A 24,251-nucleotide genomic window follows, 5' to 3' on the forward strand; every position below is an offset into this window, starting at 1 on the left:
CACATTGTCAGCCACTTCAGGTCTTGAACAGCAGGTTAGGTGTAAGGATTCACATTCTAATCAGTAATCTCTAAACTGTCTGTGCTTTATATGCCCTGTCTGAGGCCAGAACTCTCCATTCACCTGACGAAGAGGGAAACCTCAAGCTTGTGAGTATTATCAAATAAATCGGTTGGACTAAAACCTGGTGTTGTCAGACTTTTCACTGTGTTTACGCCAGTCCAACGCCGGCATACCCACATCATGTCAAATAGGAGGCAGAGAGTGGGGGTCAATGGGTGCTATTCGGATTGGCGGTTGGTGACTAGTGGAGTGCCCCAGGGGTCGGTGCTGGGGCCTCAGCTATTTACCATTTATATAGATGATCTGGAGGAGGGAACCGAGTGTATGGTGTCGAAATTTGCTGATGACACCAAGATTGGTGGAATGGCAAATTGCGTGGAGGGTGTGGAGAGTCTGCAGAAGGATCTAGATAGGCTGGGCGAATGGGCCAGGAACTGGCAAATGGAATTTAATGTTGGCAAGTGCGAGGTGGTCCACTTTGGTAGGAAGGATTATTACTTACGTGGCGAAAAACTGCAACATGCGACGGTGCAGAGGGACCTCGGGGTCCTTGTGCATGAGTCGCAAAAACCCAGCTTGCAGGTGCAGCAGGTGGTCAGGAAGGCGAATGGGATGCTGGCCTTCATAGTGAGGGGGATTGAATATAAAAGTAGGGAGGTCTTCCTGCGGCTGTATAGGGCATTGGTGAGGCCGCAGCTGGAGTACTGTGTGCAGTTTTGGGCGCTGTACTTGCGCAAGGATATTTTGGCCTTGGAGGGAATGCAGAGGAGGTTTACTAGGCTGATGCCGGAGTTGAGGGGGTTGAGCTATGGGGAGAGGCTGAATAAACTAGGCTTGTACTCGTTAGAGTTTAGAAGAATGAGGGGAGATCTCATTGAGACGTATAAGATGATGAATGGGATGGATAGGATAGAGGTGGAGAGACTCTTCCCGCTCAAAGGACAGTAGGACTAGGGGGCACAGCCTCAAGATAAAGGGGGGGCGGTTTAGAACGGAGTTGAGGAAGAACTTCTTCACTCAAAGGGTGGTGAATCTCTGGAATTCTCTGCCCGTTGAAGTGGTGGAGGCTACCTCGCTAAATATTTTTAAGACACGGGTTGATGGGTTTTTGATAAGAGAGGGGATTAAGGGTTATGGGGAGAGGGTGGGAATGTGGAACTGAGCCACGATAGATCAGCCATGATCTTATTGAATGGCGGGGCAGGCTCGAAGGGCTAGATGGCCTACTCCTGCTCCTATTTCTTATGTTATGTTTCTCTGTGGCTTCTGAAAAAAACCGTAGGTACTTGTACTTGGTATTCCAAGTTGTAAAATAACGGAACTGTCTTCCTATTGCAGGTCTGTCAGTTGAAACTAGTCTTGTGATATAAAAAATGTTGCAACCATCTAAATACAGCTTTCAATGTCACGTAATACTTCTTGAGAATTAATAAATAATTTAAAGGTTAACTTGGATTAACTGATCAAATACTCAAGATTGAGCAAGTTTTCCAATGCTGAGGTTTGTCACTTTAATGGCTGTCTCATCACTTAACGCAGGTGCAGAAAGCAATTGAGCAACTTTGTTTTTTTCTCACATACTGGGAGCTCTGGTGTGGGTTGCAGTCAAAGCAATGAAACCTATAATCTGAAGCAAAACTCCCTTATTAATGTTGCATCCCACAGTTTGGATTGGCTGCAGTTTGCGGACTTGAAGCGTGATATCATAACACTTCACTTGATAATTCATCTGTTAGTTCCAAGTTGACAGCGAAATTTGCCTTTTCAAAGAAAATGAGCATAATCAATTCAGATAATTAGTTTGCAGGGTGAAAAGTAGTGGCCTTGATTTTAATGTGTCAAGTTTCCTTTCTGCTTTCTTTTGTTTCAGGCGCTTCCCTCCTTTTTGGGGCTGCCCCTTTTAATTTGCCCCTCAGTTTATTTGATTTGCCAAAAAGAATGGCTGTGATTTGATTTGCCAAAAACAATGCAGCTAATCGTGGCCTCAGCTATTTGAAGTGATTCTCAAAGATTCTACTTCAATACTATTGCTGTCTGGGTTGTGCTGCTCTACTGTTAACTTGTTGAATTGGCATCCTGCTGTCTACTTCACATTGAATGTTGTATGATGGCTTATTTGCACTAACCATTGGAAGTTGCATCTTGCCCATTTCAATCCAAATACTTTATTCATCGTGGGATATGTTAATATCTGTAAATAAACTTCTGATTTTAGTTTTGTATCCATGCTACATGATGCAGCCAAGTTGATTCTGAAGCAGAGATACTCTGTAGGAAGAAGGTTGAGCCTTTATGCATTAAGGTTACAGCTGTAGTGCTGATGTGAAGTAAATTTGTTGTGTGCCAATATTGCAGTTGTAGTGTAAATGCAGGCCATTCAGACCAAAGTTAAACCTGACACTAGTGTGATGTAGAATGGGAGTCGGTGTAACAGTAAACCTGTAACTTCAGTGCAAACTGGAACTGCTCACCACTCCAGGATAATTTTCGAATGCGAAGATAACACAGGGGATGGGGCAGAGCGAGGGGCTTGTGCAGGGGAAGGGGTGGGGAGGCAAGAAGTGGGTGCGGGAGGGTGGGCCAGCAGAGCGCGTGGGGGCAGGGAGCGTGGAGCATTGGGGGTGTAGGGTGCAAAGAGCACGGAGCGGCAGGGGTGCTAAGAGTGTATGTAGGGGAGGGAGGAGAATGAGGTACGCAAGCAGATTTGGGAGGAGTGTATGCAGAAGTGCAAGTGCGGATGGTGTGCGTGCGGGGGCAGGTGATGAGGTGGCAAAGAGCATCCGTGTGGGGTGTTAGGCAGGGTTGGGAAGAGCCCGGATAGGGGTGCGAAGAGTGTGCGGTGGGTGCACAGTGGAGGAGCCTACGTGAAGCGTATATGGATTGCAGTGGGGGGAGGGGGAGGAAAACAACCAATTCACCAATGCCCAGAAGTTAACTAATGGCAATAGTTGTACTGACAACTATCATCAAAACAGTTTTTTTTGAAACTTTATTCCAATTCAATCCAATTCAGAGTCCCAACAAGTTGGGACATTTCCAATCCAAGCTGACAAGACAGGGCTCTCACCTCCTGTTTTGGGCTCGATCTACATGATCCAAGCTGATTGGAGTAGGTGTGGCTCCTCCTCCTCCTCCTCATTTGCATCTTAGCCAAAAGGCCGAGATGCCGCTTTAAAAAATTGCTTCAAATGAAGTTAAAATGTAACCTAATGACTTCAATCAAGTACAGCAAGTCGATACTACACTTGATCTTAGCCAAAAGGCTGAGAAGTGATAATCAAAGATTTTTTCCAAAAATTTACTTTATTCATAAAAATCTCAATTAAAACATTGCAAGTCTACGTGTGTATAAATTGCAAACAGTGCAGAATAAAACATTTTTACAGCTTTATACAAATTAGTCATTTCATTTCAATACTTAAAACTATATACATGCCTCAAAAATTACTGTGTGCCATTATTGCTCAGATTGGCACACAGTTACACAAGTTGAGGGTATTCTGCAGTTCCTGGGCCCTCGGTCTGCCTCCGTTAAAAGGCCTTTTAGTGTGGCCTTTCCCCATTGTGCCTTTGCGGCGGCTGCCCCAAGCTTCAGCGCGTCCCTCAGCACGTAGTCCTGGACCTTGGAATGTGCCAGCCTGCAACACTCGGTCGAGGACAGTTCTTTCAACTGGAAGATCAAGTTTCGGGCGGATCAAAGTGCATCCTTCACCGAGTTAATGACCTTCCAGTAGCAGTTGATATTTGTCTCTGTGCGTCCCCAGAAACAGCCCGTAGAGCAGAGTCCTGCGTCACCGAGCTGCTCGGGACAAACCTTGACAAATACCACTGCATCTCACTCCAGACCTCCTTTGCAAAGGCACATTTAACAAAGAGGTGTGCAACCGTCTTGTCAGCCCTGCAGCTGCTTCGAGGGCAGCGTGCGGTGCTGTTGCAACCTCGAGCGTGCATAAAAGATCTGACGGGCAGTGCCCTTCTCACCACCAGCCAAGCCAGATCTTGGTGCTTGTTTGTCAGTTCTGGTGATGAGGTGTTCTGCCAGATGATACTGACAGTCTGCTCAAGGAACCATCCAACAGGATCCGCCGTCTCCTTTTCTCTCAGGGCCCCACGGATGTTATGCGCTGACCACTGCTTAATCGCTATGCAGTCAAAGGTGTGTCTGTGGAAAAATTTCTCCACGTAGGACAGGTGCTGCGGTACTGTCCAACTACTCGGAGCGTTCCACGGCAGTGTGGCCAGACCCATCCTTCGCAACGCTCGGGACAGGTAGAACCTCAAAGTAGCGGCACTTGCTGTTAGCGTACTGAGGATTGACGCACAGCTTGATGCAGCTGCACACAAAGGTGACCATCAGGATGAGGGCCCGATCAGTTTGTGAACATTCTGGTACATGAGGAAAATTGAAGTTAAGAAAAATCCATTCTGCCCAGCAGAGGATGTTGCAATGAAACGCCAAATCACTTAGCCTGGCATCCCATTGCATTTTTAGTCTGTTTGCAATATTTGATGCAATTTAAGCCATAATCCTTGGAGTTGCTTGGTAGTACAAAACATGAGTATTACTGAAAAAAGAGAGATGTTGTCAAAGCTTTTTGTTTTGCACTCTTTCAGCCAGAGTGCCAAACTTCAAAGTGAGAAACCTTTTATACTGTATGAGAAAAGGGTGCTGATTGAGGCATTTTCATTTAGAATGCCCCACAGTACTATTGTCTCCGTCTTTTTGAATTGAATAGATGCATAGTAAGTAGACACATCCCTGCAGAGGATAGGTCTCTGTATATGAATATATGGAGCTAGGGTAGGTATAATTGAGTCATATTGTAAATCTGACCAATGATTCTAATTTGGGTTTTAGTGTAATTCTTAACACAGTTGTGATCATTCAGCAAGTGCTATCCAATCTTGGAACATTAGATATATATGTTCTGAACGCTGAAAATAGATTGTTGCTTCCTTTGAAATTTGACATTCTTGCATCTGTCCTGATGCGCGAGATCAGCTTTGGCAGTGTGTCTTTATTTTAGCATTACGCATTATTCTTGGTTCCAATTTTTATGTAAAGCGGAGCAGATGTAGGGAATATACAAGAAGAAAAGGCATTTTTTTGCATGGAACCCACTTAGCTGACTACTTGCCTCAATTCCATCTCCAAAAACATGTTTTTTTTGAACCTATTTGTAACAATCCATTTGATGATCTTCTCGAGTTACTTGTTTCTTGCTCCATAATCCTTTGGCTGTTACTCCTAACTTGACTCATTTTTTTATTCATGTCCTGGGTTTTTGAATCCTTAACCACAGCGAGTTATTTCTTGGATCAGTTTTGTTAATTCAAAGTTGTGAGGATGACCGTTAAGTTTCCTTGCAGCGCAGACCTGAAACGAACTGATGAAAAAAGTGGTGTTACTTGTAGTATTCTAGGACAAGTGCAGCATTTCATAACAAGCTTTCGTTTATGAAATGTTCTACTTCCTTTTTGTACCTTGGGCCCAAAGTAACCTTGGGCAGTTTAGTTCAATTCTATCAATTTGCTAGTATTGAATGGAATCACATGCTAGTTTTAATCTGCAATGCTGAAGATGGCATGAAGCTACATCTGATCTTTCTTTTGGCTTGGGTCACCTTTGCCAGTGGCGCTCACTTTCTGCTGAATGTGCCTCCATCATCGCTCGTCCAGATGTGAATTAATGATTGCAGCTGGTCATAATGCTCTCTTTCTGTTTGCTGTCTCTTTCTTTCTCTTCATCTTGTTGGACAGCAAGATGAGCACAGCATCCATAAAACAGATAGGACTTGAATCAGTATTCTCATTCTTAAAGGCTCTGCCTCCTTCCAGTGTGGGAGCACATGCTGTCCCTTTAGCAACAATCTGAGGTGCCGTATGAGAAATGAATTAATTGTATGGGAAATTGCCACCACCAAACCATATCTGTCAAAAACATACAGCATCCAGTACCAGTTTTGATAAATTACAGACCTGAAATGGTAATTCTTTCTCTCCCTTCTTTCCAAGAGTCAGGCACAATGGTTTGAATGCCCTCCTGTATTACAGTGTCGTACTGTGATCTGTTGAATATTTTCTGTTGCAACTCTTTGCAAAGACATCTGGATTTAGTTTTTCAAAAACTTGAGTATAACACATACATTTTGCAGCTCAAATTTTGCAATATCTTTGAAACTGTTGTCTACTAATATGAAGAAAAAAGGTGATACCTCAGCTTTTAAAAAAAAATTCTTGTTGATTGAGTGGTTCTGGAGTGAAATGTTACTCAGTGTTCTCCTGGTAGCTCAGTTGGTTTGGACAGCTTTTGGTATTCATACAGACTAGAAAGTTTCCAGATTGAAAATATACTGAGACCTGGATGCCTAAACTGGTCCGAGTGCTTCTCAGGAAAAAAAATGGGCATGAGGTGCAAAAATCCTTGAATCATGCAGCAACATGTGCTCAGGCTATCCCAGAAGTGCATTAAGTGTGATAAATTGCTTTGAAGTAGTTACTTTGTTGTATAGGCAAACTGGAGAGTACTTCTATGCGTGCAAAATATCCACAAACAGCAATGACCTGAATGATTAGTTTTTGCTGAAAACTGAGGGGGGAGTTTTACTTGAGAATTCCATTTCTTTGGCCTTGAGGGATCATTCATGTCTCAGAGCAATTAGCAAGACTGTTGTTAACCACTTCCAATGTGCAACATTCCCTGTGTATTTTGCTAAAGTACCTTGGAGTGGGATTTTAACCAGTAGTTTCTGTCTCGAATATGAGTAAATGAATCTGGCAGGACTGACCTTGGTTGTGATAACTTTGTACAGAATAGGTTGACACACTGTTGTACTTCACATGGGACATTCAGCCATATGGCTGGTGGGTATTTTATGCTCACAAAATTGTACCTTAACAAGGAAAAATTTCCAGGGCAAGGAGAACATAAAAATCAGATAGCAGGAAGAGGGAAAAAAATCCTTGTTGAAAAGGTGACATGTAGATTGGTCAGTGAAAGTTAGTTCAGTTTGCACATCTGACCAAAGATGGGTTTCTTGGATTTTGAAGGTTGTTATCTATTAGCCAAAGAAACAACTGTGGAACATTCAGTCCCATGTTGCAAAGTCAGTTATTGTAATTGAAGAAAATCTGTACAGTATTTCCAGTAAATGCATGAAGCATTAATTTGTAACTGCTTTACTTGATGTGCTGTGGACAAACTCGGTTGGTATAGCTTGATTTCCTTGATGGGGATTCACATGCCAGCACTAGTTAGTGGGGAAAAAAAATAAAAAATGGCCAAAAACTGCCTGCTTTTTTTGCATATTCTGGAGACAGAGTTTTGATGTCATTAGTAATTGAAAATCAAGAAGTCACATAATCCTAAGTTGTGGGACCACAATTCTGATCCATTTCCCAGCATTAAAAGCAATAACAAACATATACCAATGAATAAAGCTGTCAAATCTCATGACAGCATGTTTTACAATCAAGTTGAAAGCCATATTAAAAATCCCAGGATTCCAAAACATACAAATAAGTTTTTTGGCATGGAAGGGCAAGTTAATGTTAGAAAATCACAATTATGTTCTGCACTTGCTGATTATGTTTTACATCAGTAATGTAGTGTATATTTATTGATTTCCTCCTGTGAAATAATACAAGTTCTTTTGTGCTGACTATTTTTCTCAACTTTAATTAAATGCCAGTAAGACATTGAACAGTTTTGGACGATTGTCTCATGCGTGAGTAAACACGCCAGCATGCTTATTGGGACAGCATTGAGAATTGGGAACCTCCCATCTCATGTGACACCAAATAATTGTGGCCCCAGAACTTAGGATCATGTGTTTTTTTTATTTTTGAATTACTAATGACAACTAAACTCTGTTTCCGGCGTATGCAAAGGAAGTGGGTAGTTTTTGGCCATTTTTTTCACTAACCTTTGAAAACAATGTTTTTGTGTGTCTGGCTTTTGCGAAGAAATTCTTTTGAAAGAAAAGACCGCTTTAAAAGCAAAGCAACTCCTCAGTTTTTGATTTGCCTGAAGGCTTTTGTGTAGGTGGGAAATGGAACTGCTGTAAATTTATCTTGTGCAATGTAATGTCACAGTCTGCATTTGTAAGACTGTATTTGTAAAACACTGAAAAACACCAAATTGGTGTTTTAATCATTTGTGACTGATTCTACCGCTGGTATAAGTGTTAAATTGTTTAGTCTATCACTGTATTTTTTCATTTAAATACTTTATCTTCAAATGAATTCAACCAAGTTATTCACTTGTAGGGATCTAATCATGTTACATGAAGACATGGCTGGCAACTGAGTTATTTGCATCATTGCACCTGTTGTAAAGATACGCAGGCTTCGGTTTGTAAAAGACTCTGCTTACGAAACTCATTCAACTAACAGCATCAGAGAAGTGTGAAGATAAAGTCTAAACTGTATGCAAGAATTTAACTAAACTGATCAATTGACAGTGCCTTAGAAGCAGTAAACTTTTGACTCCTTACTGGTAGGCAAAACCTTGAATGCAATGTGTAGGTCCTTTGTCTTTGGACATTTACGACATGCACTTAGTTGCTCTTGGGTCAGTCATTCATTGCAGTATCCTTGGAATTGGAAACAAAGTTTCTATGTTTCAGAATCCTGGGATTTTTAATATGGCTTTCAACTTGATTGTAAAACATGCTGTCATGAGATTGGACAGCTTCATTCATTGGTATGCCTTTTATGTTCGTCATTGCTCTTAACATTGGGAAATGGATCACTTTCCCATTTTTGGGTATCCAGCACCAATAAAACTTTCAGGACTACATTTGTTTGATCATGGAGACACAATTCTCTTTCCTCCTCCAAGTAATTGTGGCAATAGATGCATACGTGACATATTTCCAGGCTCCTTGGTCCATGCATCGTCTGATGGGTGATCTGCTTTTGGGCTTGTTACTGATACATTGATGAGACTGCTAGGAAAAGTACAGCAGTGGCTGAATTGTAATTGTGTGCACGATCTAGCCACTACTACTTTCCAGTAATTTCCTTAATCTAGTTCACTACATTTTGTTGACAATAGTTTTGGTAGTTTAACGTAATGTTGATTTATTAGGGAACTTATATACACATGTCCTTCAATCTTGTCAAAAAAATTGTAGATTTTTAATGGTTTACATTTTGTGGTGCAACCAAACATTGCCTGACTGTTTCACATATCTTGGGACTTGCCAAATGTATTTCGTGCAGGTCGCAATAATTGGAGCAAAATTGGAATTCAAAACACTGGTTGAATTTTTGTGTTGCCTTTTGCAATTTCCAACTTTGTTTTAAATCAAAACATTAGATATTAAGCTGTCACTTTTTTTCTGAATTCCGTTTATTTTTGTCACTGCTGAAGAAATCGACTCTTGGAATGCAGTACTACAGGTGCTGGCACATCTCTTGATATATCCTCCACATGGGCATTTTTAATATAGGAATTTATACAATGTGTTTTGACTTCCAATTTGACTGTTGGGGTGGAGGTGGTAACATAGCTGAGCCAAATCCTGCTGCCTCCTGACACTAGAGCATCACAGCAGAATCACTGGATAATTAATGTGAATTTTGTGTTAACGCCATGTCTCAAATTTGAGGGCAATTGGAACACCTGCTATCACCATAGATAAGATCTCTAATTTAACAGCAAAGAGGGGTGGAACCCAGCACCTTCCTGGACTGTGGTTGAATATGGCCCTTCATTGTCCCAGTAGCTACCAGGATAACTTGGAACAAACTAAATAACTCCTTACGGAGTTGAGCCACCAATTATCCTTAATGAAAAGGAAGACTGCCAAAAGTTATCAGATAAATTCAAGATTTTGATTCTGGGCTGGAATTGAAATTCTCCAGCAGAAAATGACATCTGAGACCACAGTAATGTTAGTGAATATTTAATAAGTTGCATGTGTGATGTTTGACTTTAACGTGCAAGGTATTGAGTTTTGGCAGCCTGTTTGACTGCAGGGTGGGGGCACTATTGTTGAGCCAAATGTTGCATTGCACTTTTGAATCGGAAAGCAAGTTTATGCAGATTCTATTCGAACTGACTTTGCTGCCAAATATTTTTTGTTTCAATGACATCTTTGCTCACATTGAATACAGTAAAGTTTTATAAAAAGACTTGAAAGCAGCTTCCTATGAAGCTAACTATTTCACTGTTTTCTTGCTTCCAGTAATGGGACAAATAAATAACAAATGTATGACTGGTTCAGCATTTAAAAAAAAAACATATATTTGGCAGAGAATATGCATACAGATTTTTGCATTAATGGGCACACTGTACAGTTCCAAGCCAGCCTGAGTCACTGAACCATTTTTAGGAATGTTGGGCAACAGTACAGATGAGAGTTTGACTCAGTTCTCCTGGACTAAGGTGGTAAAATAGAATTAGTCAGGGCTTTCCCTTAATTACAATCCAGCATGCATCTGAATGAGCAGAAATTTCCTGCAATTAAATATTAACAAGACTGAAACCATTGTGTTCCATCTTCTAAACTCTATTCTCCAACAACTGACTCCATCCTTGTCCCTGATATTAACCCTGTCTGTTCATAACCTTGGTATCTCAATTAAACCTGAGATATGCTTTCAACTTCATATTCATGCCATCTCTAAGCCTGTTTCCATCCCTTTTGCATGACTTGATGATGCCTACCTTAAATCATCTGCTGCTGCAACCATTATCCATGTCTTCATTACCTCTAGTCCAAGCTATTCCATTGCATTGCACTTCTAGTTCATTTCCCACCTTCTATCCTCCATTAACTTGAGGCCATCCAAATCTGTGTTGCCCTTTTGAACAGTGTGCTCACTGACATTAGTTCCTAGTCAAGCAATGTTCTCAAATTTTCACTCTTGTTTTCAAATTTCATCTTGCCCCTCTAAGATATCTGCACTTCTCCATTTCTGGTCTTGTGCATTATAATTGTTCCACCATTGGTGACCATGCCTTATGTTGCCTCAGCTCCATCCTTTGAAATTTCCTTCCTTCACCTCTCTATCCCTCTACATTTTTTTTGAAACATACCTCTCACTAAGCTTTTGGTCGTCTGACTTAATAACATATGGGTGAGGGGGGGGGGGTGCAGTCCCCATTGAGGATGTGTGATCATGTGCATATGTGAAAAGGGAGTATGGGGCCCATTGCACATGGCTTATCATAGAACCCCTACAGTGTAGAAGGAGGCCATTCAACACATTGAACCTGCACTGAAACAATCCCACCCAGGTCCTATCCCCTCAATTCCATGTATGAATCCCACTAATTAATGGGGTAAATTGACACTAATGGGGCAACTTAGCATGACAATCCACCTAACCTGCACATCTTTGGACAGTAGGAGGAAACTGGAGCACTTAGAGAAAACCCACGCAGACATGGAAGAATGTGTAAACTCCACACAGTCACCTGAGACCGGATTGAACCCTGGTTCCTGGTACCTGGCACTGAGAGGCAGCAGTGTGAACTACTGTGTGCCCTTATGCGCGAGATCTTCCTGTAATTGTGTATTCATTATGCCTAATACGATGCAAATATGTTTTTTGCACTACTGATCCACTGGGCCAGTGGGCTGACAAATGGCAGATGGTGTTTAATTTAGACACATGCGAGGTGATGCATTTTAGTAGATTGAACCAGGGCAGAACTTACTCAGTTAATGGTAAGGCTTTGGGGAGAGTTGCAGAACAAGAGATCTCGCAGTACATGTTCATAGCTCCTTGAAAGTGGTGTCACAAGTGGACAGAGTGGTGAAGAAGACATTAGGCATGCTTAGTTTCATCAGTCAGAACATTGAATGCAGGAGTTGGGACGTCTTGTTGAAGTTGTACAAGACATTGGTAAGGCCACACTTGGGATACTGTGTGTAATTCTGTTCACCCTATTATAGAAAGTGCAGAAAAGATTTACTAGGATGCTACTGGGACTTGATGATTTGAGTTATAAGGAGAGGCTGGATAGACTGGGACACTATTTTCTCTGGAGCATAGGAGGCTGAGTGGTGATGTTATAGAGGTCTATAAAATAATGAGCATAGATAAAATAGTCAATATCTTTTCCCAAAGGTAGGGGAGCCTAAAACTAGGGGGCATAGGTTTAACATGAGATACAAACGTGGGGCAATTTTCTTGCACGGAGGGTGGTGAGTATCTGGAACAAGCAGCCAGAGGTGGGAGTAGCAGCTGATACAATTTTGTCTTTTAAAAAGCATTTATATCATTACATGGATAAGATGGATATAGAAGGATATGGACCAATTGGGATTAGCATAAGGGTTTCTTTTTTAAAAAAAAAGGGGCAGCATGGACAAATTGGGCTGAAGGGCCTGTTTCCATGCTGTAAATCTCTAACTCTGACAACATTTCCCATATTTATAAGTATTTTTCAATTGGCCTGTTTAAAAGGTTGAAACTTGATCAAACTGCTTAAGTTTGAGTTTTGTGAAGTTCTTAAAATTTTGTACTCATGAAAGCAGTTCATGTCCCACTCAGCGATGAATCCTCTCCCCTGTCACCCAATGCTTCTGGTCTTTTGACGTGTGCTAATACTCATTTGGGACCAGGGAGCAGAGCACTGTGTGGTTTACATTCCCACACAGTATTAAAGCCATCCCCCTTCTCTTTTTTCCAGTACATGATGACTGTGAGGTGCTGCTTCTGCTCTTAACTATCTCCAGAAGCAAAAAGAAAAGTTTAGATGATCAATTGATACCTACTATATGTCCACTTCCCCTTAGAGCTACCTAACCTATACTCCCACCCATCCTCCTTCCCGTAGGAAATATGTTCAATTCTATTAGTTTCTTCTTCTCAATCATATCTGTTCTAATGATGCCCAGTATGACCTTTCATAACTTTGTTTTTGATATCTTCCCTTTCACACAACTGAGAATCCCCTGACTAGTCAACAGGACCCTCAACAGTGACTGTTCCTTTACCCACACTTCTGCCCTCACCCTTTCTTTCTCTCTCAAAATCATGATAGAGTTTTCCTTGCCTTTACCTTCCAAATTATCAACTCTCTCATTCAACAGATCATTGGCCACCTCCAACATGATGTCACCATCTCCTTTTAGGACTCCAAAGGAACGGTTTCCTTCATGCTGGTTCCCTTCCCCTGCAGGCACAGGGGATGCAACATTTCCACCTTTTGTTGTAATTTGAAATTTAATATACAATATTTGCTGTTCACTGATAGTCACTTCTATATTGGTAACAATAAATGCAGGTTGGGTGACCACTTTGGAGAATAATACTGTTCAGTCCAAAAGCATGACAACTCTCCCCCCCCAATGAGCTTCTCGTTATCTATCACTTTAATTGTCCACCTTATCCTCACTCCAGCAGCTCTGTTCTTGGTCGTCTTGTACCAGTGGAGCTCAATGTAAGCTCATTATTTCTGCTTTCAGTGAGGCACTTTACAGTCTTACAAACTTAATTAATTTCAACAATTTAAAATCATAACCTCTGCCCTCATTCCCCTTTTTTGGATGGCAGCTACCCAGATTCTAGAAGCATCTTTTATTTCCTTCCTTGTTCCATTTTCTTTTGTCTTATGTCTGCATCCCTGTATCAGTCCTGCCTTCCATCTTATCACTGACCTTCCCTTCAGTTGTTCTCCTCCACCACACTGTGCTCACATATGCACATCTACCACCCCCTCATCATCACCTTGGCTGCCCTTTCTTGCTTAAAACCCATTACATTTAACATTTTCCAGTCCTGATGAAAGATCATCAAACACTAATTCTGTTTCTGTCTCTACAGATGGTGCCTGACCTGAGTATTTCCAGCATTTTCTGTGGTTATTTATGCCTACCCATCGAATTGACTTTGGAATGATTTGTGATTTTTAGAAGCCTGGAGTTGGAGGAGCAAATTTGTAGGTTGCTGAAAAGTGCAAAATCTGAAGATAAGAATAACACATTACTGGAGCATTCTCTGGCCAGAACACCATGTGAATAACTAGATGAAGACATTTTATCAATAACTTGCTTGTAATGAAATTGGTCTCTTTGATATCTACTCAGCAGCAAGCAGAAATGAGTACAACTGCATTAAAGTAAATAGGTGTTTCCTGTTACCTGTTTTGCCACCAATTGTGGTTCCCTCAATTAATTCAATCTCAACTTTTTTCTAAAAGATATAGTATCTGTAATTATGGATTACTTCATTAATACTGTATCATTAATGACAATACTTCATTAATGATACAGTACTGATAATAAAGCAGACAGCTTAATTGCATTCTAACCTGTGCAAATTGGTAATCTTCCACAAGATTTTAATTAAGGAGATGTTGGCTGTAAGATATTTCTATGGAGATCCTACCTTTAGTTTGTAATTTGACAGTTAGCATTTTTTTTGCCTGCATTTGGATGTAAAATTATTTTTATGTTGGATGGAAATCGGAGGAAGACCATTCTTTTCCCTTGAAGCTGTACATGCTATCTTCTGTTTGCACAAGCTTCAAAACTTCTCTTTTTTTTAAATCTTCCCTTTGTCCTCTGCTCTGAAGGCCTGTACAGCCTAAATCTGGTGTCAACTAATGACAGCTTTGATTTGCTGTGTTGTTTTTCTTATTCTCTTCAGCTCTGGTGATTTCCTGCTTAATGGAACTTCATCCTGCCCTCCCCCCCCCCCCCCCCCCCCAACCCCCCAAAAAAGCTTATTCATAACTAAAAGGGTCTGGAGTGTCATGTAGATTTTTAATTCCCCCATGATACAACTAAAAACAAAATGTAAAAATGTCTCTTGCTAAAATGGTTATGAATACCTATATTATTTTCAGCAAGTAACTTTCAAGTAGGCTGTGTGTAAGTATTAGTATAGTTGGGGTTGAAAAGGAAGAAACTTGTAAGGCATAGCCAAAAAACACACCTTAGGCTGACCTGTTCCTGAAACCAAATGCAGTGCTCAACAAAAGTAGTGATACTGTTTTAAAATTATGTAATACCCTAACTGTCAGGGATTGTGTGTTTTAGCAAAAATGAAAGACTGTGGTTTACACACCCAGATTCAAACTAACATACAACAGGTTCATTCTAAGAGCTCTGGTCTGTACAGAGAACAAAACAGATGTAAACCAGCAGCCTCTGAAACACCCTAGTGACATCACTATCAAATCATGTGATTAGTTCTTAAAGCAACCTGCAACAACTTAAATATGAAACATCCCTCCCAATTTACCTCTGGTAATGACGACAAATTATGACCATGTTGTACATAGGATCAATAAAACTCTAAATACAGTACTATGCATCATTAATCATAGTCAATAAGAAATTGATCAAGTGAAGCATCACTAAATAGTAATGGTTAAAATGAACTAGTACTTCAGATTTCTGCATTACATCTTTGTCATCCTTGTCTGCTTTCTCTTATTCTGTTGTCCAATCCCATGATTGTTTGACACATAAATTATGCAGTGACTTCAATTATGTAGCTAAATTAGAACAAATTTGCCATGATTTACTAATTCTAGAAAACACTTATTATGTCACATTAATTAGACATGCTGCTTTTAAAATAGTTTCCATCTTTTAGGTGTTACAATAACATGACTTAAATACTGGATTGACATCAGGGAAAGGTCACACTTGTTTTCTTGATTCGCAGACTATTTGTTTGAAGACATTCCAATGTTGCTTCTAAATTATTCAAGTCCTCCTGTTCACTGGGCCCTCTAATTTGAATATCATCCAGATAACATTATACTCCAGAGAGGCCACTTAAAAAATCTGATCTATCGATCTTTGGAATAGGGCTGGTGTGTATGTTATTCTAAAAGGCAATCTAATAACAAAAAAAAATCTCTTATGAGTAACACTTATAAGCAATGGCTGTGATTCAGTGACCACGTGCATCTGTAAATATGCTCATGGAAGATCAATTTTGCTGAATTTCTGCCCACCTGATAGGCCAGTAAACAAATTTTCTATTAAAGAAAACAGATATTGATCAGCACAAAACACTGGATTTATGGCTGTTTTAAAATCACCACAAATACGAATTGAACAATCTGGTTTCATGACGGATACAAGGGGTGTAGCCTACTCGCTGTTTACAAAGCATACTAATTCCTGTTCAACCTTGGAACAAATTTCAGATGGCACTGCTCTTGCTTTGAGACTTTTTGGTTGATTAGACTTTATCTTGAGTTTCACTTGGACTCCTTTCATTAAGCCAAGTACCTCTTCGAATGCACTCTTGTATTTATCCAGAAGATGCTATCAATATATTTTGGCATTGATCGATCTTTTGACAACACTTCAGTCATGCTTTACCTTCTCCGACCATAATCTCCCAAATAGAACTGGAAAATAACCATGGATCACATGGAGAGGCAATTCTGCTGTTTGTCCACTCAACTCTATGTTGACTTGATGTAACCTTTCAAAGGCACAATCAATTCCAATATATGTCTTTAAAATCACATCACCTGGTTTTAAAGGAAGATGCTTCAGCTTTTGTTGGTAAGTAATCTCAAGAGTTAAAGATATAGCAGCACTAGTATCCACCTCTGTCCTAATAGGTTGTCCACTTAACTTCAGAATCACTCAGCATCTATGTGATTCACCCTAAGCTTTCTCTGGGTCCATAAAATGGATACTGCATCAGCTCCTACAGTTACATTGTACTTGTTCCTACTATAGTATGCTTTAATATGTTCCATAATACATTATTCCAAAAATTTGTGAAACTGATAGACTTCAGGGAGTGTATGAAGTCTAGAGGATGGAGGCAGAGAAAGGAAAGCAGAAAGAAATCAATTCCAGCTGTTATCTAGCTAGTTGCTACATGACACCATTTATAATGGATAGGGAAAGACTGGGGTTTGGAATTTTCTGGAAGCATTTCCTTGTTTTCTTCCTACTTGTAGTAATGGTTCTGAACTACTTATACTAAAGAATTATTTGAAGTGTATCAGAATATTTTGATTTAATTTTATTATTGTCACACAGTGAAAAGTATTATTTCTTAACCCTGTGAATGTTTGATGGAATACTTTCTGAAACTATGAAAGTTAGGTGAAGGATTGAGGCATGGAATGCAGGACTTCATTTAAGAGTGTTGGAATTATGATTACACCAGGCATTGCTTTATTGATACCCAAAGATTCTAAAATGAGGGCCTAACTGACAAATATATTAAGTTTTTCAGTGTACTTCCCATTAAGATTTGCCTATTGATGTTTGGTCAAAGCCTCACAAACTGGTCTTTAGACTACACTTGGAGTGCGGAGCAGTTCTAGAAACCACACCTTTGGGAGATGTATTGGGTTTGGAAGAAGTGCAGTTTTGGTTTAATAAAATGATAATGTACTCCAAGGGTTCAGTTATGAAGGGATTACTCAAATTGGGGTTGCATTCCCTGAAGCTTCAAAGATGAGGCTGATTTGTTCAAACTTTACAGGGTATTAAGAGGAAGAGGTATGGTGGAGAAGAGAGGAGCTACTCTCTGATTAAGGAGTCTAGCAATAGGCACTGTCTAAACATGGATGTCATACCACTAAGGAGTGAAATTCTGAAAAGTTTAACGTACACTTGTTCAGCCAATTAAATCTCAGAACAATAAATTTGAGCTAATCAGAAGTATTAAGAGATATGAAATGAAGATGCACAGATTAACACTAATCTAATTGAGTAGCTGAACAGGCTTAATATATTGACTTCTCCCATTTATTATGTTCTGCTCTCCACAAATGCTGTCTGTGCTGACTGTTTTGTTTCTAATGTAAACTATTTACCTCTGTCTCCATCAGCATCAATTCATTTGAAAATGATGCCAATGAATGGCAGGACACAATTTTTGATGTTTACAACATCTCCAATTCTCATTCATTCTTTTCTAGAACTTCAATACTATGGAAATCCTCACCTGCTTCAATCTTCCTTTCCTCTGGCCACATACCATTTCTGGGAGTTGCAGCTTCTTCTAGTATTATTGTGTTGACTAAATACACCCATTGTCAAACTTGGTTATATCATTGAAAGTCCAAAGATGTGCAGGTTAGGTGGATTGGTCATGTTAGATTAACCTTAGTGTAAGGGGGATTAGCAGGGTAAATTTGTGGGATTGTGGTCAGTGCAGACTCGATAGGCCAAGTGGCCTCCTTCTGTACTGTAGGGATTTATTGTTTCTATGAATGGTAACATAGTGGTTGATACTAGGCTAGTAATCCAGAGGCCTGGATAATGATCTGGAGATTGAGTTTAAGCCCATTGCACTATTTAAGTATTAAACTCAGACATTTCAATTCTTTGGGGAAAACCGTTTTGCTGGCCTTGCCTTTCCTCACATCCACATGATTCCAGACTCTCAACAGTGTCACTGACGCTGAAATTGCCCAGCAAACATTTCAGGGCAATTAGGATGGATAGTGAATCTTGGCTTTTAATGTGATGTCCACATCTTTTTCGTCAAGTCATCAATCTGAAACATTACTTGTGTTACTTTCTCTGCACGTGCTGTCTGACCTACTGAATGTGTGCCAGCATTTCTGATTTTGATTTCAAATTTTAAGCATCCACAATATTTAGCTCTCATTTTAGTACAATAAATGTGGCTGCTTCTCACAGCTGAACAGTAAAGGAATTGAGGGCTATGGTGAGTGGGCAGGTAAGTGGAACTAAGTCCACAAAAAGATCAGCCATGATCTTATTGAATGGCGGAGCAGGCTCGAGGGGCCAGATGGCTACTCCTGTTCCTAGTTCTTACTTTCCTTACGATGAACAAAAGTTGTTGAGTTGGAGGTGAAATGGAGAATGATTGCATTGCAGAAGAAAAACTTGGAGCTAGAAAATAATCTGGATGTTCTATCCAAGATCTTTGCATCCCTTTAGGAAGAAAAATGTCTTGGTTTTACAAAAGTTAATAAACCCAACTGGCAGATTCACAGAACGGTATGTCCAGCTGTTTTCCAATGTAAATCAAGACAGAAATTCAATCTATTTGAAATGTACAGAGCTTTGCTAGTGGGAGTTTGCTATGTTTACTTTTGAATTGAGTTTAATGAAGTGAGCTTGCATTCCACATCTGGCAGCCAAAACTTAAAATTCTGGGAGTTTTGTGGAATATTGAGCAAGTCAAGAAAACTGGTGAGTATGCTATGAACAAGTTTTGCTGTAGAATTTAAATGTTTATCTTTTGCGCCCCTCATGCTCCCTTTTGACTTTATTTTTTATTAGCCAATATTTTTTGTATCATTTCAGTGACCAATCTCTAAATGTTGTATTTTGCATGCTGTTCCTTCCTTCATAACAGTTCTGTTATATTTTGAACTGATTTTTTAATAATCTCATCTGAAATATTGTTCCAACACTGCTGTTTTAGTTCACTCAGTTTAACACTCTTGATATGGAAATGCCTACAATGCATGAGCCTCATTTCCCCAACTTTCAACCCTCACCAAAGCACCGTGTATTTTTTAAAAACGTAATAGGAATAATGCTGTGTTCTATACATTTCTGACACTAAAGTTTTTGTTTTAGAATTTGTAAACTGAAAGTTTAAGATTGTTTATTAGTTCTCAATTGTTCAGTACAGAGGAATCCCAAATTATGATGCAGGAACCTCAAGCGGCTAACAACTCCTGCTGTCTGGGCCCTTCAAGTTCAGACAAAAGTTTAGTTGTCATCAACATTTGTTTTCAGGTTTGAATTTTGTGAGCCTAGAGATTTGGAAAGAGCTCTTACAGCTGTAATGTTAAGTTGATATTTAATTCCAAAATCAGAACACTCAGATCTGTTTGTCTCAGCCAATTCAACTAAGGTGAGAATTTAAAAAAAAGCTTTCAGTGCCTTCCATTATTTCAGGATATTCCAACTTGCTTTACAGTCAATCATTATTTTTGTGGGTGTACTCACTGATATTTTAAGCAGATAAAACAGTCAGTTTGTAGACAGCAGGTTTCCTCATCGACAAGATCAATGACTGGTTAATGCTGTAATCAATGTTTGTTATGACACTGATGAACACTCTTGCTCTTAAGGCTTTTATAGGGTCTTTTATTTCCACCTGTGCTGGTCCATAATTTAATGTCTTGGCTAATGCTCCATCAGAAAAATGGCAATGCCTTCTGTGCAGGACTCCCTCAATATTGTTGTGAAGCATCCAGGGAGATTTTTTGCTCCAGTTTTAATTTGCAATTTTCTAATCTCAAATTGAAAATCCTCCCATGTGAATTGAGATGTGACACTGGATCTAAACTATGTATTTGGCTGTCGAGGCTTCGTGCTAGGTACCGGATTATTGGAATAATTCACCTAAGAAGCACAGCAGCTACAGAGAATTCTGACACCTGTGGCACCCTCACCCCGCATTAATGATCACGGTCTTCAAGAAAATTAGAGAACTTCATTTTAAGAAGCCACTGAAGGTCAAGTATTAAACCTGAATTTTGAATAATTTATGCCATTCAACAAATGCGACCCATGAAGAAGGGATTGGCATTCAATCTTTATATTGGATTTAAGAGTCATTTCCTTCAGTTTAAAATTAAGGATTGCAATCATTCCCCCTCGCGCAACAGCCAGAAAATAGCAAAGTCAAAAGCAGCTTGATTTCCATTTGCTACATTTGAATCCTATATCAATTGAACTTCCTACTTCTTTCTCCCTCTTTGATCATCTACCTTTTTCTTAAATGCATCAATGCATTTAATATTTGTCATAGTATCAAGTTAGACAATTTTCCCTCGAGTCTTCAAAATGCAGTATGTTAGTGTCAACACACACACCCGCCCCCCCCCCCCTCCTCCTGAGACAGTCAGCCACAGAACTTGAGAGCATGATCTAGGCTGAAGTACAGTGCAGAACTGAGGAAATGTTACATTGGTGTAGTGAAAGTGGTCTTTCAAATGAGACAGTAAACTGAATCTCTGACAGATGTAAAATAATGCATCAGCATTCTCCATGCACTGGTTCCTCATTCAATACCTCTGAAAAAAAAATTAACTAGTTGTTGATGTCATTGTTTGTGGGACGACGTTATGTGCAAATTGGCTCCCATGTTTGCTTACATAATAGGATTGCATTTCAAGACCTAATTACAAAAGCAGATTACTACAGATGCTGGCAATTTGAAATAAAAATGTAAACAAACTGCTGGACATGCTTACAGGTCTGGCAGCATTCATGAAGAGAAAAAGTTAAATATTTCAGGTCAGTGAATTCTGATGAAAAGTCATCAACCTGAAATGTGAATTTCATTTACTCCACAGTGTTAATATTACATTAATTATATTGAGATAAACAGACGAAGGACAGTGTTTAATTAGGTAGTTTCAGCACATATAAATAGTGTGCAGCTGGGACACTCTGTAGGAGGAAGAGATATAAAGTCAATAAACTCTCTTCATAAAACAAAGCTCATTGCGTTGGTTTTGACTTCACCAACTGGCTTGGATTTTATCAGCACACAGATGCTGCTCAAAAACAAATTAATTCACTGTGAAGTGCTTTGGAATATACTGAGGATTTGAAAGCCGCTACAAAACGTATTGTATGTTCTTAAAGATTATCCAACCATAGTAATCTCAAAGTTGCAACCAGGAATAGCTTTCTGTAAATAGATGGCTAATTTGTGTTCTGCTGCACCTGATTCCATTATGATCACATTGAATCACACAAGAATTGTTGTAGTCCATTTGTTCCATTGTATCTGTGCTGCTTCTTTGAAAGAGCTATCCAATTAGTCTTCATTCCTCAGCATTTTTCCCATTGCTCTGCAACTTTCTCCTGTTCAAGTAGGTAACCAGTGGTGTTACAAAAGTTACCATTATATTTGCTTCACCACCTTTTGAGACTGTTCCATTTCATAACAGCCAGCATAAAAAAAGCCTCCTGCATTTCCTTGTGCATTTTTGTTAATTCTAGGGCAGTGTATGTTATTTGGTATGGGTAGGGCAGTGGATGTTGTCTACATGGACTTCAGTAAGGCCTTTGACGAGGTCCCTCATGGCAGACTGGTGTAAAGGGTGAAGTCTCATGGGATCAGAGGTGAGCTGGCAAAGTGGATACAGAACTGGCTTGGTCATAGAAGACAGAGGGTACTGGAAGGGTGCATTTCTGAATGGAGGACCGTGATAAGTGGCGTTCCTCAGGGATCAGTACTGGGACCTTTGCTGTTTGAGGAGAATATAACTGCTTTGGCTAGTAAGTTTGCGGAAGACACGAAGGTTGGTGGATTTGCAGATAGCGGTGAGGACCATCAGAGGATACAACAGGATATAGATTGGTTGGAGACTTGGGTGGAGAGATGGCGGATGGAGTATAATCCAGACAAATGTGAGGTAATGCATTTTGGAAGGCCTGATAGGAAATATAAATAAATGGCAGAACTGTTAAGTGTATTGATTGGCAGAGGGATCTGGGTGTACAGGTACATGTCACAAAGTGGCAGTGCAGATGGAGAAGATAAGAATTCGTCATGCTTGCCTTCATCGGCCAAGCAGTGAGTTTAAAAATTGGCAAGTCATGTTGCAGCTTTATAGAACCTTAGTTAGGCCACACTTAAAATATAGTGTTCAATTCTGGTGTAGCACTACCGGATGGATGTGGAGGCTTTGGAGATGGTACAGAAAAGATTTACCAGGAAGTTGCGTGGTATGGAGGGCATTAGCTAAGAGGAGAGGTTGGAGAAACTTTGTTTGTTGTCACTGGAACGACAGAGGTTGAGGGGCGATCTGATAGAAGTCTACAAGGTTGAGGGGCATGAACAGAGTGGATAATCAGAGGCTTTCTCCCAGGGTGGAAGAGTAAATTAATAGGGGGAATAGGTTTGAGGAATGAGGCAAGTTTTTTACATGGAGGGTGCCTGGAACTCGCTGCCAGAGGATGTAGTGGAAACAGATATGATAGTGACTTTTAAGGGGCATCTTGACAAATACATGAATGGGATGGGAATAGAGGGATACAGTCCCCGAAAGGATAGGGGGTTTTAGTTCAGCCGGGCAGCATGGTCATTGCAGGCTTGGAGGGCCGAAGGGCCTGTTTGTGTTGTAATTTTTTGGTTTTTTTTCAATCTGTCAGGTGGTTACTGAACTGCCTGCCTGGTCAAAGAGTTTCTCACCATCTATTTTATCTCAGCCCTTCAATTTTGAACATCTCAATGAAGTCTGTCTTTAACCTTGTAAAGCCAATCTTATCAACTTCCCCTGCCACCTTCAAAGATTTGTGAACCCCCCTCCCCATCTTTTAAAGTTTATTTATTAACTTATTTATTAACTTCAATGAAGTTACTGTAAAATTCCCCTAGCCGCCACAGTCCAACGCCTGCTCAGGTCAATGCACCTAACCAGCATGTCTTTCAGAATTTGGGAGGAAACTGGAGCACCTGGAGGAAACCCATGCAGACATGGGGGGAATGTGCAGACTCCACACAGACACTGACCCAAGCTGGGAATCAGACTCTGGTTCCTGGCACTGTGCAGCAGCAGTGCTACCCATTGTGCAACTGTGCTGCCCCTTTGCTCATGCATCTCTTAAAAAATGGTACTATCTAATCTTATTTCCTCACCCCATACTTCCATCTTTGAAATTAACTGCATTACTAAATGTGATTATATTTTAAGGGGTGGCTTTTGTATAAGAAACTGAATAGAGCTTGCACACATTAAATGCAACTGTTTAGAGTTCTTGATCCATCCTTAATTTGCTAACCAAACCTGTAGTTCAAATTGGCATTTGCCTTAAGTATGTTGAAGTTTGAGTCTTTGACTGTTTTGGTTGACTCATTTGTCCAAAGAATAATCTGAGTTATGTTTTCATATAATGAATTATACTAGTTTGCATTTTATTATATAATAAATGTCTTCCTTTGTAATTTTCAATATTTAAACTGCTTTACTTTTCATTTTATTATCAACTCTAGTTCCTATTGACTTCTGATTGTAGAGTATATAGATATACTCAGATATTGTAATTTTTTTAAGAAAGTGTTTTTCTTCAAAACTGGCCAAAGTTTTAACCTGTATGATCGTCTGATGTTTCAAAGAATGACAGGTAACTTCACTGAAACATATAATCTACTTGGAGGGCTCCTTAAAATGCTGGACCGTCTAGAATTAGGAACCAGAGACTCAATAAGGGATTGGACTGATATTGAGAAATTTCTTCACTCAAGTGTGTTGTGAATCTTTTGAATTCTCTAACTGAGATTGGCTGTGG

General features: G+C 39.9%; 1 protein-coding gene and 1 pseudogene across 1 annotated transcript in view; one reads left to right on the plus strand and one right to left on the minus strand.

Annotated features, from left to right (window-relative positions):
* Window positions 1–24,251, plus strand: part of LOC145358504 (endophilin-A2-like) — a 129,056-nt gene that overhangs the window by 26,676 nt on the left and 78,129 nt on the right. The window lies entirely within an intron of this gene.
* Window positions 3,161–3,338, minus strand: LOC145358937 (U2 spliceosomal RNA; annotated as a pseudogene).

This window comes from Carcharhinus amblyrhynchos, chromosome 26, assembly GCF_965287045.1.
Source record: "Carcharhinus amblyrhynchos chromosome 26, sCarAmb.v2.hapA, whole genome shotgun sequence".
Taxonomy (NCBI): Eukaryota; Metazoa; Chordata; class Chondrichthyes; order Carcharhiniformes; family Carcharhinidae; genus Carcharhinus; species Carcharhinus amblyrhynchos.